At 43.6% G+C, this 12,986-nt stretch overlaps 1 protein-coding gene across 1 annotated transcript in view; it reads right to left on the reverse strand.

Annotated features, from left to right (window-relative positions):
• The window catches only part of LOC147702336 (ATP-binding cassette sub-family A member 10-like), a 1,673,715-nt gene that overhangs the window by 1,047,420 nt on the left and 613,309 nt on the right, over positions 1 to 12,986 (reverse strand). The window lies entirely within an intron of this gene.

Here is a 12,986-nt window from a genome sequence, read left to right on the forward strand (position 1 = left end):
TGGCTATATTACGATACTCTAGTCAAAAACTCCACACACTCAATAGAATATCCCCTCTGGTGGAAGGTATTACCCCAACAGAGTGACCAAGATTTCCACTAGTCACAAACACTCCTTACAAAATGGCGTATCTTCCTCAAAAACTAGTCAATGCCTCAGAAAACCCACTCATACCAACTTAACAGGCTTATACTGCAAAACCCGCTCCCTCCGAAAACACGCTCTGGAAATTTGGTCCCTACTGGACTCAGAGAAACCAGACCTATTTTTTATCACAGAGACATGGCTCCACAAGTCCTCGCAACCCGATATTTCCTTAGCCCTCCCACAAGACTATTAGTTGACCAGGCTAGACAGAAAAGGTAAAGTAGGCGGGGGCACAGCAATAGCTTTTAGGACTAAGATTAATGTACACATTATTGACTCCATCCAAACGGACTGGGATGAAATCGGCATTTTCAAAATAAACAGTATCAGGAAAGGGACCTGGAGAGGGGCCCTACTCTATCGACCCCCTGGCAGCAAAAGTCACTTCAATAGCCATTTAACAGAGGTAATTGCACCACATGTCCTGGCCGCTGACAACTTCCTCCTTTTGGGGGATTTCATTTACCAATCAGATCAACCATCCTATCCTCACTCAGATGATCTTGCTTCTAGCCTTAACACGCTAGGCCTTGACCAACTGGAAACTGGCCCCACCCATATAGCTAGGCACACCTTAGATCTTCTATTTACTAACTCTCCTCAGGTGAGGGTCAACCAACCAGTCCCAGTCCTATGGTCTGACCACCATGTCCTAAAATTTCAAATACCGGGCATACCAAACCAACAAAACCCCTTGAAAGAATCCAGGCTAAGCAGACCCTGGAATAAAACTCAGTTTAGGAGTACTAAAGTTAGGACCCCTAACTTTACTACTCCTAAATTGAGAGAAATCCTAACTTTAAGACTTTCTGTATTCACAGAAGCCATTTAGGAGTCCTAAAGTTAGGAGTCCTAACTTCACTACTCATAAACTGAGAAAAATTCTAACTTTTAGACTTTCGGTATTTAAAGAAGGCATTTAGGAGTCCTAAAGTTAGGAGTCTTAACGTTACTACTAAACTGAGAAAAATCCTAACTTTAAGACTATCGGTATTCACAGAAGGCATTTAGGAGTCCTAAAGTTAGAACTCCTAACTTCTGTGAACACCAAAATGAGTAAGTGCCTTCTGTGAATACCAAAATGAGTAAGTGCCTTCTGTGAATACCAAAATGGTAGTACGTTTAGGATTTTGTCTTAAGTTAATTCTGTGAATCGGGCCCATTGTTACACTGCTTTCAGGCAGCAATAAAAATGTTAACATAGCTTGGGATTATGCTCCTGCTGGAGAAGGAGATCAGAGTTTTGTCTTGTGGAAGTTTTGACATGGCATAATGTTTGCAAAGGGAAATGTGCCTGCTGCAAATAACAGATCTGTATTTTATGTGGATAGCGAAGTGGATTAGTAAAGCCAGCCATTACCAGAAAATTAAAGCTAATGAACTGTATGTGAGAGAGGGGCTATGGAGAGGTGAGGGGCACTGGGTGGTACTGAGAGAATCCAAGCAGGAGGTCATGGAGGAGTAGCAAAAATGATTGTCGCACTGGGCGCCACCAGTGCTAAAGGCTGTGATGATGGGTATGTGGCAAAGTGAAGTAATACTGTCTTTATTGTCTTTTTTAGTGTCTTTGGACAACCTGCTGATTTAGGAAAGAAGATAATGGTGTGTAGATATGTGTCGCTCAAGTCCTAACTCCGGTTGTGGAGAACAACACTGAGGTAGGCTCAGAGACTGAGAAAGCAGATACTGAGACAGCATCTGAGGTAGAGGACAATGGAGCTAAATCTGGAAAGTGATTTTTCAGTCAACGGAGTCCCATCTGACTCATCTTCAAGCAATTCAGAGGGAGATGATGATGATGTTCATGCTGTTCCTTCGCAAGCATAGTCTATGCAGCAGGACAACAGTAGCAGGTTAGTCCAACCCAGAGAGCATGCACGAGCAGCGGCAAGCACAGCCCCCCAATTTAGTTCAGCCCCAAATTCTGCCTTTTACTGGCAATACTAGATGTAACGTCAATACGGCCAACTTCTTGCCAATTAACTATGTCCATCTCTTTCTGGATGTTGAGTTCCTTGAACAAATTGTACAGCATACAATTTTGCGTGCCGAACATTTTCAAAGGGCTCATAAAGGCATCATAGGGCCCCATTCTAGGACACATCAGTGGATTCCAACTTTGCTGAATGAGTAGAAGATAATATTTTTGGGCCATGAGCTCAAAATGGGGTCATTGCAGAAACCATCCTTGCAGTCCTACTGGTCTACTTTTGCGGTTTGGGTAACCCCCATCTTCACACCTTACATGAGCAGAGATTGTTTTTTGCTATTTCAGTGCATGTTGCATTTCAATACCCAATTCTACTACATTGCCCTGGCACCATCTAGACCATGAAAGGCTGTTCGAAATTTGGCCTGTTGTGGAGAATTTGTCTGCCAGGTTAACAGAGGTATATACTCCTTGAAAGAATATAGCCATCAATGTGTCCTTGATCCTGTTCAAAGTGCAACTGCTGTTCAGGCAGCACATTGCGAGCAAAAATGCTCACAATGTCATCAAGCTATACAAGCTGTGTGAGAGCTCTCATGACTAAGTGTACAGCTTTAGAGTGTATTCATGGAAGGACTCCACTCTAAACCCTGTAGGTTGTCTTCTTACATTAGGGGTCGCAGGAAAGATTGTATTGGAGCTTGTCCAGCCACTTCTTTACAAATGTTACAACTTTTATGTTGACAATTTCTATATGGAAGTAGAGCTGTTGAGTGAACTCTACAAAGCTGGTACTGTGTCCCGTGTTACAGTTCATTGTTTCCGCAAAGTATTATCGCAGGAGCTTGTTTGCAAGAAGCTACAGAAATCCAAGTCCCTGTGACAGCGAAGTGCCAAAAATGTGTAGAGATTGAGGGGGCACCAAAGCATGTCCATAAGGTAAGCTATTTAAGAATTTTTAGGATGACTCTGCTTTGGGCAGCCACACAAGTGAGGTATCATTTTTATTGGGAGACCGAGGGGAATGCTGGGTGGTAGGAAATGTGTGCCGGTGTGGAGATCTCATACAGAAATCTGAGGAAAATATGATTTTTTTTAAAGATAAATTTGAGGTTTGCAAGGGATTCTGAATAAGAAAACTTTTAGGGATCCACACAACCAAGACCTCCCTGCACTCCCCGCGTGTCTAGTTTTCAGAAATGCCTGGCTTTTGTAGGTTTTTCTAGATGGCAACCGTGCCTCGGACCAAAAACGCAGGTGACCTCCTTGCTAAACCAGGTTGTTTCGTGATTAATAGTTTCCTGTTGCAGGCGCTGGGTCTACCTACACAAGTGAGATACCATTTTTATCGGGAGACTTGGTAGAATGCCGAGTTCACAGAAGTTTGTGGTTTCTTGCAGATTCCAGAATCTTCCATCACATATATGTGAGGAAAATGTTTGTTTTTAATCAAAGTGTGAGGTTTGCAAAGGATTTTTGGTAAAAAGAACATGGTGAGGGCATCGCAAGTCAGTGCACCCTGGATACCTGGAGGTGTCTAGTTTTAAAAAATGTATAGGTTTGCTAGGTTTCCCTAGGTTCTGGCTGATTGAGGACCCAAAAGCCACAGCTAGCCACATTGCATAAAAAAGGTCAGTTTTCAGGTGCACAATGTGATGTGTGAATGTTGCATTTTGGGCCTTTTCCTGTCACAGGCACTAGGCCTACCCTCTCAAGTGAGGTACCATTTTGATAAGGAGACTTGGGGAATGCGGGGTGGAAGGAAATTTGTGGCTTCCTTCAAATTCTAGAACTTTTCATCACAGAATGTGAGGAAAATGTGTTTTGAGGTTTGCAAGGGATTCTGAGTAACAGAACCTGGTGAGAAGTCACCCAATCCTGGAATCCCATAGGCATCTAGGGCCATATTATCAAGAACAGCAATAATATTATCGCCACTTTCACGGCAGGAAACTGCCGCTAAAGCAGTGACAAGGGACTTGATATTATGCCCTTGTGAATTCTCATAGAAGCCCAGCTTCACACCAGAACCTGGGCTTCTATGGGAATTTACAAGGCCATATTATCAAGTCACTTATTGCCGCTTTAGCAGCAGTTTCCTGCCGCTAAAGTGGAGATAATGTTATCGTCGTTCTCGATAATATGGCCCCTAGTTTAAAAAAATTTACAGGTTTACAGCTAGGCCTGAAAATCCACAGGCAGACACATTGCATAAATAAGGGTCAGTTTTCAGTGGAAAAATGTGATGTGTCCATGTTACTTTTTGGGTCATTTCCTGATGCAGGCACTTGGCCTACCCACACCTGCACGGTACCATTTTTATCGGAAGACTTGTGGGAGCATAGCATAGCATAACATTTGTTATTACCAATTGGATTTTGCTACATGTATTCTTTTGAAATGTAAGCCAGTGTATAAGAAAAATGAGATTTTGAAAAATTCCCTCCAAATCATATGCTAGTAGGGGTACCCACAAATGCAGAAATGTAAAAATGACCATAGCTCCTAAAGTAACCTCTGCTCCTAAACTCGGTATCTTTCACCCATTTCAGAAATACAAAAGTGTCCTTAATACCAATTTTTCACTCTGCCTAATTTGCTATAAGAATTAGTCTACACTCTGTACTCAATGAAAAAACATTCTACGGTGACGCTCCATTGTTTGCTCTGGGTATATTGGGTTATTTGAGAACCCACAAACCCTATTCATCCCTGCAGCCAGAAGTGTCCTGTGAATGTAATAGTATATTGCTTTTGTGAGTCACCTATTGTGACAAAAGCTTTCAGATGAAAATGTTGTCAGGATCTCCACATATGACCCCATGCTGAATTTGGAATGGTCTATTTTTTAGAAATGTATTCCTTTCCTGGATCAATCAGACTGGCTCCTACCACAACCTGGAGGTAGGTTAACAGCTCACAAAATAGCTAAAATAGGCTACTTCTTAGAAAAATGACAAAGCTGTGGTACAAAATTATATTTTCGATTCAGCTCTGTATGTTCCTGAAAGCAGGGAAAACAGTGACTTTAGTACAGTAAACCATTCATGGATGCCATTTTTAGGACAACAAAAACCAGACACTTTTATCTGGAGCACTTTTTTTTATTAAACTCGAAATTGTGCTATATTTTGCCTATTTTCTAGGTCTCCTTTGGGGAATCCACAAACCCTGGGTACCTTTAGAATCCCCAGGATGTTGAAAAAAAAGGACACAAATTTGGCATGGATACCTTATGTAGAAAATACTCATGGAGTCCTAAGTGCAAACGACCCCAAATAGCCAACAAAGGGCTTGGTAATGTTGGGGGGGATGGGCCCCATCAGTTATTGTATGTTTGTGTCTTACTTATAATGGTGACACATATGGCGAACGATTTGTCCTGTGCTGCAAGTACATTCAACACAGGCTGTCAGTCACCCATGCTCACTTGGAGAAGTGTGGCTCACCGATTAGAGCGGCAGACCCTGAGGCAGAGGTCTGGCCCGGGACCTGGGTTTAATCCCCGTTGCGGCAGGGTCTTGGGCTCAATGTCCTCGGACCCGATAATTCTCGCCTCGGTGCCTACTCTAATCATGGGTTCCACTCTGCAACTCTGGGCAATAGCTTGCTTAATCTCCACACTGGCCCTAACAACGCTAGGATGCCTGGCTTCACCGTGGGGGTGCCCAGGAGTGGACACCTCACAGGAACATGCCAGGAAAGGTTCCACAGCGGTATTCGTACAGCGCTTAGAGACCCCTGGGTGATAGGCGCTATAAAAGAGCAAATTACATTTACATTTACATATCCCATTCATTCAAACACATTTTCAGACACCCCCAAAGAACACGTTCTCACTGACGCACTTGGCAGCCCTGACATAATGCTCCCTGTCAAAGTATTTTGTTCAAACCATAGTACCTGGCTCTATGGACATTATGCTTAAAGTCAGTGAAGCAGGGGGTGGGTGCATGTATGGCAGTGCACAAATTGCTTAGCCTTCAGTAGGTCACAATGGATGTTAGTGATCAGAAGTAGTTCTCACTACAGAAAATGTAGAAGACCACTGGCTTAGAGCTTGGACTCCAAAAACAGAATCTGGTGAGACAAGGAGTATTTTTAAGTGTGTTATCTTCTCAAAGCTTCCCAGCACTAGATTCTGGGCCATCTGATCTGGTGGGAGCTAAGTGACCCTCTAGGAACATCACCCCATAGAGATTACGTGGTCTCCTCCCTACAGTGTATACAAGCCTCAGATCTCTGAGCTGTGACGTGCAGGGTTTACAAATTCCAAAGACTAATGAACAAGCAAATTTGTTCAATCCCTTTGCCGGAGATAAAAGGAACTTGGTCAAGCATGGGGTTTCTTAGCAGGTTATAAGCAACCATCTGTTCCATGGATCCACAGTCTTATACGTTTGCACGTTATTCACAATTTATGAAAAAAATATATATTTCTTTAGTATTGGCTTAATAATTTGCCAATATGGTACTGCCTACCACTATGGTTTTGACATCAGACCCCATTGTATGCAGAGTGTGCAGCAAGGCACAAAATATAATAAACATTAAACTTTAATACACATAACATTCATCTGTCCGAAAACTCCTGCCTAAAGGAAGACACCGTTTGAGCAAACCAATGATAAACTTGGAGTTCTTACATGCAGGCACACAGACATTGAATGCTTGAAACCTGCATACATGGTGCTCTATGTAGTATTTGTTAAATATTTTGTTAAACAGACTGGTCCCCTATGACCAAGCTAGAATATGGCATGCTATGCAGTGGTCGTGTGAACAGACACAGTGTAAGACAGTATTATTCTTATTCCATAGTATGTTTTATGTCAACTCTTTTTGCATGAGTCAAGTAGGTTAGGCTGAAAAACGTACATACTAGCATGTCTAAAGAAAGTTAAACACCGGATAGAATCCCTGCATTTTATATGCTGCACGTCTTATTAGTCGTACATTTGCACAGCGCGAATTGCACCTTAATTGCTGCTACGATTGTACGTCAATGATAGAGACCCCTAAAGATGTGCTCACATTCCATTCAGTTCACAATAACTTTATTCAATTGTTAATAAAACCATAGAAGCAGAAGAACACATAAAGCATAAGAAAAATTACAATAAAATACATCCATATTTGATCAATATTAAAATAGTGCCTTGCACACAACCAAATATTAAAACTCTGTATACAAAATTCAGGTAAAGTGCATATTTCATTGCTCGGTAGCATCCCATAAAATAACTAACAGCATCACATATTTAAGTAAAGTGCATTGTTCTACTTGATCGTACAACAGCGCAAAGGAAGCAAGTTACAGCAGTGAAGGTATCCTCATCTGGAAGGTGTTTGAGAAAAAGGTAAGATCAGGAACAATGTCTCATATTTCTAGATCTCAAAAGCGTAGCCAAGACACTTTTAGTGTATAATGCATAAAATTTTCAGAAGAAAATAGAATAAACCAAAGACTGAGTGACATCATTCTTGCATGGACATACAACCGTGTCTAAGTTGGTCTGGTACCTGAGGGGAAAACAGAATAAATATTTTACTGTGTCTGCTTTAAACCTGAATAGCAAAGAGCACTTCCAGGTCCTTCTGGAATTCTATATAATATATTTTTTGTCCGGCGCTAGCTGGACCTGAGGGTATCAGAGCGCTTCACAACATATACAATTATGTGCAAATAGACAGTACAGGTAGTTGGTAGAACATGAGGGTTCTAGCCGGATAAAGAACGAACACAGAAGGGAAGGGGCAAAGAGGGGGAGGGTGCAGGACAAACCAGACGAGCATCCGGGCGGAGTAATTGTTCAATAAGGACGGGAGTCCAAAAAGTTTTCTTGCTATGAGTCAGTGTCATCGGTCCCCAAGTTAAGGTAAGTTGGAGCGCCGGCTAAAGTACTTCCTTGGCTCTTATCGGTTTGCTCGAGAGAGAGGTCAAGAAAGAAGTTCTTGAATTTTGGAAATGAGGGGGTCATTCTGATGTGGGGGGGATGGAGTTCCAGATTTTAGGGGCATTTCCAGCAAATGATTTGGCTGCGGTTTTTTGCTTACAAGATTTTAGCGGGATGAGCAGCAGAGTGTTGGAGCTCCAGAGGTTTCTGGACTGGCTGGCCCTTTTGAGTTTGGCGACCAAGTATTCCGGTTTGCCGTGTGCAAGGCTTTGTGCATGAGACAGGCTATTCTGAAGCTGGCTTTCAACTCAATTGGGAGCCATTTAAGTTCTCTGAGAGTGGGGGAGATGTGTTTGAATTTCCTGGTTCCAGTGAACATCCTAGCAGCTGCATTGAAGGTTGTCTTCAGGGAGAGGTGTGATTTTGCTGTCCCAGTCAGGGCTGCAATCCCATAGTCAATTCTGGAGAGCACCAGTGCTTGGGTGGCTTGTTGAAGGTCCTTGGGTGGGAAGAAGGGTTTATTCTGTAAAGTAATTTCAGGTTGAGAAAGGCACTTTATAGCGGATCTTGAAATGTGTTTTTTCATGTCCAGTTTCGGCTCAAGGGTGATCGCTAGAGATTTTACCAAATCCGCCAGGGTGTGGTTACCATTGAGGGCGTCAATGACTTTGAGCCATTCTTCAATTCGGGGGTTTTTGTCTTTGTTGGAGATGATGAGTATTTCCGTTTTTTCTTGGTTGAGTTTCAGGTGATTACTTGTAAGCCAGTGTTGAACCTCCTAAAGCGTGGTGTTAAGTCTCTGGATGTTGTCAATGGAGGTGGTTTCCAGATAAAGCTGCGTGTCATCATCATATAAGTGAAAAGGGATGTTGGATTTCCTGAGTAGAGTGGTAAGGGATTCAATGTAAATATTGAAAAGCTGAGGGGAGAGCACTGATCCTTGTGGAACACCCCTGATGACTGGATGGAGGTCGGACTCAAAAGTTTTAATTTTTATTCTTTGTGAGCGGTTGTGGAGAAAGGATGAGAACCAGTGGAGGACCGTCTCTTGAAGACCAACCCTTTCTTGTAGAACCTTGATGAGCATTTTGTGGTCAACTCTATTGAATGCGGTCGATAAGTCTAGAAGGATGAGAAGGCAACATTGATCTGAGTCAAGTGACTTGAGTAGGTTGTCTTTGACATTGAGGATTGCGGATTCGGTATTGCAGCTGAAGCCTGATTGATGGGGATCTAGGAGATTGATGATATCCAAGTGTTGGGTCAGCTGAGGGAGTACAAATCTTTCCAGGATTTTGGACAAAAGGGGTTGGTTCGATACAGGTCTGAATTTATTCATATCCTCAGTGTCTAGCCCTAGCTTTTTCAGCACAGGCGTGGCTTGGTCTACTTTGAGGCAGTCCGATACGATTCCAGAACTCAATGAGCTGTTAAAGATCTTGCACCATAACGGGGCTAGGACGAGCTTCAGGTCTTTGGCCAGGTGCGGGGTAGCTGATCCAGTGGGTGGGGAGAGGGTTTAGCATTGGAGATTAATTTGATCTGATTCCTGGATGGGAATGAAGGAGGACCAATGTTTTGGGGGGGATCAAGGAGGCCCTATCCTGAGTTTCAGACGCTTTGTTATCGATGGAGGGGATGAGATTTGAGTCAAGTGAGATATCTATCTTGGTGATTTTGTCATTGAAAAAGCTGGCAAAGTTGTCGCATCTCTCTTTGGATGCCTGTGTTGATGATTTCATAGGCTTAGATGTTTGATTCCTGATGACACTGAGAAGCTCTTAGGGTAGGTTTTTTGCTGTGTCTAGCGCAAAGCAGAAGAAAGCTGTCTTTTTGTTCTTCATGTGCTTTTTGTAAGTCTTGCGGGCTGCTTGGAGTTGATCGCGTTAAAGGGCGGAGGGATTGTTCCTCCAGATTCTTTCTGCGGCTCTTAGATGTCTTCTTTCTTCATTGATGTCAGTGGTGAACCATGATTTGGAGGGAATGTTCCTAGATTTTTTTAGTTTCAAGGGGGCAAGGTGGTCCAAGGTGAGCATCATATTGGAGTTGTAAAGAGAGGTGAGATCGGTAGTTGAGAGGTGATCAGTGGTGTTGGGAAGGAGCGAGTTGATTCTTTCTTCTAGGTCAGCTCAAGGGATCTGGGTTGTGTTCCTGATCCATTTGGGAGGGCCTTGCTTGGGGTGTTGAGTTAGGCCTGCATGGTTGATGCGCAAAATAACTATGTGGTGATCGTACCAGTCTACGGGGAGGATGTGGGCAATGGAGATTGCATTGCTTTTGGCAATAATTGCATAGAGTATTGCTCCTCTATGATGAGTTTCTTCTGAGCAGTGTTGGGTCAGATTGTTTTCTAGTAGTAGGTTGTTTAGGGTTTAAATTAATTTTTTTGTTTAATTCCATCTTAGATTGAGGTCGCCCAGGATTATGTTGTTAGAGTTACCGAGTGCGCAGTGGGAAATTAAGTCGGAAAGAAGAACCCCGAATTAGGAGGAGTTGTCTGGGAGGGTGGTACAGAAGGTGGCAAAGTGTAGGCCTGGTATCGTGTGTTTTAATGTTGACTGGGGGAGGAATTCGCAGGGGGGCTCTTAGGATGAGGCTAGATGTGCCACTTCCTGAGAGGAAAGTGAGGTTGTTGCTCTTCTGGGTCTTTCATTGCGATTATCATTCCCCTTTCTGTTGGACCAGGGTCGGGATCTGGGGGGGGACATGGGGCTCGCTGAAGGGTGGTACCATGTCATGACTGGGTTGGGTAAGAATAGGTGGGGCGCTGGGGGTCTGGATGGGCTTTCGGGTCATGGCCAGGTTGGATAGGGTTTTGCTCAGGCCTCGGATCAGGATTTCAAGCTGGGTTTCCAGGAGGAAGAGGTGTTGTGTTATCCAAGGAGGGAGGGAGAGTATCTGGGGCAGCATTGCCCTTGGGGGTGGGGGGAGTGTCCAAGGGGGGAGGCAGGGTGTCTGGGGCAGCATTGCCCTTCGGGGATGGGGGTGGGACCCTGTTGTGATGGTTGTTGAAGGAGGGGTGAGTGTCCCAGTCCTGATGGTTAATGGGGGAGGAGCTGCCTGGTTTGATTATGGGAGAGCTCATGGGCAGGGGAGTGCTGGCTCATGCCGGGCGTCAGCTCTCGTGTGGTTTGAGGATAGAGAGGGGCTGTGGGGAGGCCGCGCTAATATATAATTATCTGTACAGTCTCCACATCCAGGGACAATGAATTCCAATCGTTGTTTTCTTTAATTCCTGCTCAACCCTCCTGTCATGCAGTTGGGCTAACAACAGGGAGGACGCCAGTCTTTTATTGATAGATGCAGACAAGGCAGTGTCAGTAAAAACAAGCAATGGCAAAGCCAATAGGTCTCGCCTATCTGCGAGCTATTGGTTTAGGCAATCGGTGTGGTGGTGAACAGACGATCGGGTGGAGGTCGTGAACGAGAGAGCGGGTGGTGATTAACATGGCTGGTAAAAAAAACGCTTTTTTAATTTTCACTACTGTGGAGATGAGAAAACAGGGACAGGTGTACGAGGGGAGAGAAGAAAGCAAATGACAGAGCCAGCTACAAAAGATACACTTTGTAGAGTGGCTCAGTCTCAGCACCGACTCACCATCCTGTGACTCTGGGCAAATAATTTAGTCTTCCACTGCTTACATAAAATGAATATGTAATTGTATTTGTATGCATGTATGTACCACGTACTACCCCTGACAAGGTATTGAAGTGCTGTACAACTAAATGAACAATACAAAGGCTTGAGGGAACGTTAAATGTAAAAGCACACCCTAGTTTAAACCCAAAAACAATGTTGATGTTTTATACAGTAAATAGCATACTTACTGCCACCCCTCACAATCATATTGTGTCTCCACCATTAGAAAAATTGCAGATCTAAAAGGGCCGCTTGCTTCAAGAACCCACCCCCTGTGCTGCTAAGCTCTTCATAACATCCTGTAATACAGAAAACATCTCTTTGGAATGCAAGTTACAAACTATTGTAAGTCTGGCCAAAAGTCTCAATATTGTGATACCAGCAGCACAATCTGTTAGAAAAAGTGATTAGAGTGAGTACAGTAACCAAGGTATACTTTCTTATTCACAATGAGATGACATGTGCTTTAACGTAAATAAAGCAACTAGCAGATAATGATCGAGAATAATACATTTACATCCTTCTGATGACAAAGAATGCCTTCTACCACACACTCCTTGGCCTCCTCCATGCACACAGTTCTCTGAGCACAGAAATTTGTTTCCCTGCTCATCATTTTAATCTATGTATTTTTGCAGATTTATACGATGCCAACCAGTGCTGTGAGGACAGTGCGGTCGGACACTTTTTTAAAGTGAGGATTGTGAAAGCAAGATTGTTAACTGCAATATGGAAACCGACAGCCACCTCTGTCTAGCGTTCTGAGGAATGCATGCTGCAAGGCGCCAATGAAAGCTTCATGGCTCTGAGAAATGGACAACACACTGTCAGCATCTTCTTTGTTATTTACATACCTCTGACTGTAAGCCTGCATTGCAAGTTTAGCAAATAGCAACCACTTCAAACTACATCACTTTAGATCTAATTGCATTCCTAATTGCATTCCTAACAGACAGCAGGGCTGGTAGAAGAAGGGGGATTCAGTTTCAGGTCTGACAATTCTAAGGGCAACTGCAGGATAATTTGTAAAAAAATGGCCGGGAAGGTCTCAGCTTCGCACATCGACTTGTAGCTTTAATAGTGCCAATATCGGCAACACTCACCACCCCTCATGCAGCAACATACAGAATAAATAAACAGACACAACACTTTTTTCGTGGAGAAAATTGCTGCAGGTTTATTAGCATACCAACTATGCCAACATGGTGGGTTATCTTACAGGCGATCCAAAGGCAAGTTGCCCCTCGCTGCCTACCACCTGATGGGCCAACTTGCATCTTAGCCTTAGCCAATTGGTGCTTAGCGGTTATGGTGAGGGGATAGCCCTTCCCACCTCCGGTGCACCATCAGTCCACCTCATTACTCACTCCCC

The sequence above is a fragment of the Lissotriton vulgaris genome, chromosome 7 (genome assembly GCF_964263255.1).
Source record: "Lissotriton vulgaris chromosome 7, aLisVul1.2, whole genome shotgun sequence".
NCBI lineage: Eukaryota > Metazoa > Chordata > Amphibia > Caudata > Salamandridae > Lissotriton > Lissotriton vulgaris.